The following is a 6,183-nucleotide window of genomic DNA, read 5'->3' as shown; positions in this document are numbered from 1 at the left end:
AAGATAATAGCCGCGACCCGCATCGACAAGTGGAAGCCCGCAAAAGGCGCGGCATGTTTGTATTTATTATAGCAATCGTAGAAGGGATCACGTAAAGCTTGAGTGCGGCCCACACCGCTCAGGCTGCCGTAGAGTAGCGACGGTTTGTCGTGAACAATTCCCCGTTCGGCCCAATAGTTGAGACGTTTGCGGCACCACACAAACAGGAGAGTTGCGGCACCAAGGAAGAGGTAAAGGGGTATCCAAAGCGATAAATACGCCATTATTGCTTGTATGCAATGTATTTATGCACCGTCACAAGTTGCTTTTTTATTATTTTTGCAACTATGCTTTTTTTGTTTTTCTTTCAATAGCGCAACAAAAAATATGTAGTCAAACGACAAGAAAATGCGCGCGCTCTATCGAGCGTTTGAGCACAAACTAATAGGGAACAGCTGCCGGAGCGGTCAAGCAAGCAAACGAATTAGCTGACAGAATAGCAAAAACGAACAAGGGAACGAGTTGTTATGGCGAACACACGACACTGGGAAACCGGCTGTGCAAGGCGTACTGTGATCGCCGTACATTGTGGGGTTTGTTGTTATTAGAACTCAAAACTGATAACGAAATAGAGAACAAACGACGGCGAACAAATCAAAATGTGTACGAATGGATTTTTGTCGTTGCGCATAATTAAGTGACATTTAGGTGATTCACAAGGCGTGTTGAGCGTCGTAATATCTTAAGTCTTAAAAGGTTTCTATGTATATAAACAGACGATTAAAATGGTTTTAGGGGACTCGCTATGTATGATAAGAGTTATTTATGTATATTCGATTAGTTTATAAACATTTCGGTATAGTTAGAAATCCTTTAAAACTATTTTAAACGTTATTTCCCGTAGACAAATTTTAGGACTTGTGAATTCCCTAATTGTATTTGTTCGCAATCACCTGCTTACATATGTAGAACAATTAGTGACTCATGGCGATGAGACTGTGTGTGTGCGTGTTTATCGGTAATTGCATCTACAAATTATTGTTTACTCAATGACTGCGCAAAATATGTTTCTCCACGATTTTACACTTCTTTATTTGATAAGAAATTTGAGATTTTTCTCAAAGCAATAGCTAATACGTAGTCAGAGTGATGTAGCTGATAAGAGGTACATAGAATGTGTGTACCTAAATATTTTATAGTAGATATAAAAATAAATTTTTTTTCGAGAATGTAAACATAACTGATAATGGAAGCCTTTGGCTGTTGCAAATCTGCAGATTCAGATCTTGGCTGAGAGCGCTTTTAGGTAATTTCAGGTATTAAAGCCACTATTCGAACCCGACATTAGGATACCGAAGCAATTTTCAAATACATTTAGTGGCGAAAATATAAATAAGAGATTTTTAACCCTGAACGGGTAATCTTCGTCGATTTGATGAACACTCTTTTTCCATTTTTCTCGCAATTTGACTGAAGAGCGAATGGGTATGAAATATATAAAAAAATGCTTTAATAATAAGTAGCCTCTGCGTTTTCTTTCTTGTTCATCTTTATTAAAAGTGGTTTGGCAATCTTGCATGTATCGTTTTTCATACAAAAAATGGGAGTTAAAAAGGACTTCGTCGATTCGATAAAGATTTACCTTTAAAGTATGTAAAATAGCATTATTTGGCTCTTTTCCTTTCGTTTATTCAATCTTTATGGAAGTGTGCGGCGTTATCTAATAGAAACCATGCAAGTCAATATTTCAAACTTTGTACAAAAACTAAGGAAAATCTACAAAATTTCATCAAAGTTTTGAGCTTTTTAAATAGATTTATTAGAAATATTCTGGCTATGTCGTTTTGTAGTTCATTCAATTTTAGTATAAACAACTAAGAAAATCTAAGTTCGGGCGGAGCCGAACATTAAATACCCGGCGCAAATATTAAATATACCGCTACATGGTAAGCCGGGGTGCTTCAATTTTGAGTAAAGTAGTTTCCTTAAATTTTGAAATATTGAAGTTTCAAGCATTTCCGAAATTTACCGTTATATGAAAAGCTCCGTAATTTATTCCGATTTCAATAATTTTCAACGGTTTGCTTTTATGTGGCAAGCACAATAACCATACCGAGTTTGGTACAAATTGGTATAACGGTTACTGAGATAGATACATATATATGATCATAAGTGGGCGGTGCCACGCCTATTTTCCAAAATTGTATCATAAACGTATTTATTGGTAAAGAATTGTTGCAAGCATCAATTTTGAATAAATTAGCTTTAATATTTACTGATTTATCGACGATTTTGTATTTCTTTAAATTACCGTTATATGGGATGTGGGCGTGGGTATTGTCCGATTTTTAAAATTTTCGGCCTCTTAGTATGCTGTACCAAGGCCAACAACTGTGCCACGTTCGGAAGAAATTGGTGCAGCGGTTGCCAAGATATACACATGTAACCATAAGTGGGCGTGGCTACGTCCATTTTTCAAAAATTTATAATATTCTTATTTTTCGTCTAAAAATCATTGTAAATGTCAATGTTGAGTGAATAATCTTCAGTAGTTACTAATATATAACAGTTTTCGTATTTCTGAGAATTACCGTTATATGAGAGGTAGGCGTGATTATTGTCCGAATTTGCCCATTTTCAATACCATCCTACGTCCGAAAGAAGTACACGTACCAAGTTTGGTTAAGATATCTTAATTTTTACTCGAGTTATCGTGTGCACAGACGGACGGATGGACGGACAGACAGACATGGCTTAATCGATTTCTTTTTTCATCCTGATCATTTATGTATACATTTGTCTATATCTATCTCGATTCGTTTTGCCTGTTACAAACAACCGTTATGTGAACAAAGTTATAATACCCTTGTGCACAAGTGCGCTCGGGTATAAAAAGTACAAGTTTGAAGTAGCTAGCACTTACCGTTGATTTTTGACAATTTTACGTACTAGGCTTGGGGAGCTTTTGAACTAAATAACGAAACTAGAAAGATGTTGGTCTTAGCGACATACTAGTTTTTAGCACTGAGTGTTTCTCTTGCTGGTGCCACCACATTTCAGTCTAGTAAATTCACTTAGGTGCTAGACGGAATAAGGCTTATTTTTTGTGGGAAATATAAACAAAAAACCAGTGTGAGTGCTGTAGACAAAAACCTAGATATTGATAGTTTTTCTGATATTCTGCTTTTTTTAAAGGAATACAATAGCAGTGTTGGAAATTTTGTATTTATCTTGCATGCTGCAATATTTACTTTTAATCTTTCGCTTTGCCACAATTCAACTAATATTGATTGAAATGTCACAATTTGACATATTTAAACAGCTTTTGATGCTCTATAACTGCCGTACCTAATTGTAGTACATCTGACAGGCTGATAGTGACGCGATTCAGTACGCATAGCAGTACTACAATGAATAAGTTTTGTTACTTACAATCACATAAGAATTCTTTGCTTCGCTCCTCTCCGACTGACGCTTAAATATTTCCTACACACTTATTGTAAACAGTGAATTGATATTACTTCGCAATATTTGAGATAAGGCGCTCAATGCATTTGTCAAAACAAGCAAATTTGTCAAAATTCAATAACTGTGTCAACTCGCTATATTTGCGCAATTCTCTTTCAATCCACTGCTCCCCATGAGTATGGCTGCTGTACTGGCTGCTATCAATAAAGTGCACGCTGGACCAATGTTATCACAGCGCACTCATCACCCACACAAAGCCACAGCACGTCGCACTTCCGCTGTCACACAATGGGGTAATCACATGCAGTCCAATAAATAAAATAGTTCTCTTGCACTCACTATTTTATTCTACTCGCCGCCGTCTCATTGTCTGCTGTCTTAACAGATTATGAGTTCGATTGAGCTGTCACAGCGACATTGGCTTTTGAAGTGTTGGCGAATGCTGGCAGTATCTACTGAAAGGGTCGGAAAGGGAAAGAAGACAGTGCAGTAGAAGGGAAAGAAGACGGTGCAGAGAAAGGGAAAGAAGAGTGTGAAGCTGAAGCTTGATTAAGTGCCACTTGTAAACTTTTGTGATAAATCATTTGTGAGTTATGATTGCATTTGCTTTTACACACGCGCAGGCGGCATAAGAGTAAGGGCAACTAAATTTTCTATAGTTTTCATACTTTCAAAACTAAGCTGGCTAATAAAGCGTGCGCCACTTTTATCTAATACTTTTCTTATTTGCCTTACGTTATGTCATATTTATACAAACATATAAAGCTCTTTCTCCTACATACTAAGTATATGACTTTACGTAACTGAATATGTGTGTGTGCGCCATACACTGACAGACAAGTGACAAATTTGATTTCATGCCCGCACAAAACGAACTATACTGTGGCGTTGATGATGATTATGACTGCTAATCATGCGACGCTGTAACGACTTTCGTCTCAGTGTAGTGGGTGGTTTAGTAGCAGAAGAATAGTAGTAGATTGAGCAGCAAAATTTAAGTAGCTGCGGCACTCTATTGCGTGTCAGCTATACTATTCTTCATAAATATGTATGTATGTAGTATTCCTAATACTATGATTATTATATTTTGTTGACACTCACAAAGAACTTTATTTGCACTGTCAAGCTGACAAACGCTTGACACACGTTTAAAATCATTCGTCATTGCGAGTAGTTGTGATGCGCTAAGTAGGGCGCACTTAACAATTTATTCACCTAGAAAAGAATAAAATAAACCAGGGTGCGTATACATATAAGTTGTTGTGAAAACGAAAAGAAAGCAAGTTGCAGTACGGTAAGTATTTGTAAGGCAAGTAGTTGGAAACTAGTTCAGTTCAAACCAGTGAAAAGACTCAGGAAATGGAAACAAGCCGATCATTTAAAATTATTAAAAAAAAAAATGTCTACAGTCCTACTTCAAAAGCTGCCACAGTGTGAACCGGGTGTAATATTCAGTCTCACTTCGTATAAGCCAGCTGAGCAGTTAAAAAAAAAAGCCGAACACTTGCTGTGCAAGTGTCCACTCGTCCACTCTCGCAAGACCGAGGCTAAAGACACTCGGCAAACCATTCCTGTAGAATATTTCAGAGTGCAGCTGCTTATCTCTGTGAGACTTACTGAAATTCATTAAAGCCGCCAAATAACCGTAGGTTGCACGAGTTGTGGAATCAAAATTGCAAACTTACTAATTGCTTGTCCCCATGGTGACAATCCACTTCAGGGAACTGGAATTATTCGTGTTTTGAAGAAATTGGATGAATGACACAATAAATAGTATTTGAAGATATTAGTTATTGAAGAATATGCACTCATATCCACATATCAAAACACAAATAATACTCAACGCATTCAAAAGTATTTTCAGCCTTCAGCGGGTAGACTATACTTGATGGAGACAAAAATTACCAGCACAAATAAGGGTAAGTATATTTTGAGTGTTTTCTTGTTTTGGTGGGAATTATTCATAGTACGTTTTGGAATTAGTATGAGTACTCATTTACACCAAGTCTTATGGCTCATCAATGAGTACACCAATTTTATTAGTACTCAAGGCCGGTCTCTGATCCACTTAAACCAACTATAAATTCTACGAAAAATTTAAATTTTTGTGGTTTTCCCACAAGAAGTTTCATTAATAACGCCCTCAAACTCCATTAAAATTTTATAATTGTTATATTGCTATCAGCTCTCTCTATCTCTGCTTGTTTAAACCACACATTTTTGGTGAACTTTTTGTGATTTAGCCTTACTGAATAGCCAAATCGTCTCAATTCACAAAAGCAGTCACTAATTTCAAAAGCTTAAATGTAGCGACTTGAGTTGAGGCGGACTTAGCATATGTAGAACGCTGAACTGACATGAGTCTTACCCGTCCAAGAGTAGTACTCAGCTAGTCAAAAGCACGCACATATTCTACTTACTCGGTGAAATCAGCCCTCTCAAGAGGTATCTTTACTAATCAGTTCATATGCCAAGCAGTATTCTGTGATACGGCTGGGACCTGGTACCCAAATCAGTCTAATGCAGTATTATTTTGTGAAGAAGGAAAGTAATTCCCTGGCGAATTATGAACGCGCGGGCATTGAGCACAAGGCACTTATTGCCATTTGCATCGTAATAAAAATTAGAAGTCATTTGACTTAGCGTCTCTAAAAAATGTTTCATTCAAGTAAAACTATTTTTACATGAAAACATACAGCATTTGTTTTTTTGGCTTACGTAACCAAATTTACTATA

The sequence above is a fragment of the Rhagoletis pomonella genome, unplaced genomic scaffold (assembly GCF_013731165.1).
Source record: "Rhagoletis pomonella isolate Grant_MI unplaced genomic scaffold, Rhpom_1.0 Rhpom_scaffold_00008, whole genome shotgun sequence".
NCBI classification, from domain to species: Eukaryota; Metazoa; Arthropoda; class Insecta; order Diptera; family Tephritidae; genus Rhagoletis; species Rhagoletis pomonella.
Note: the sequence above shows the minus strand (reverse complement) of the source record.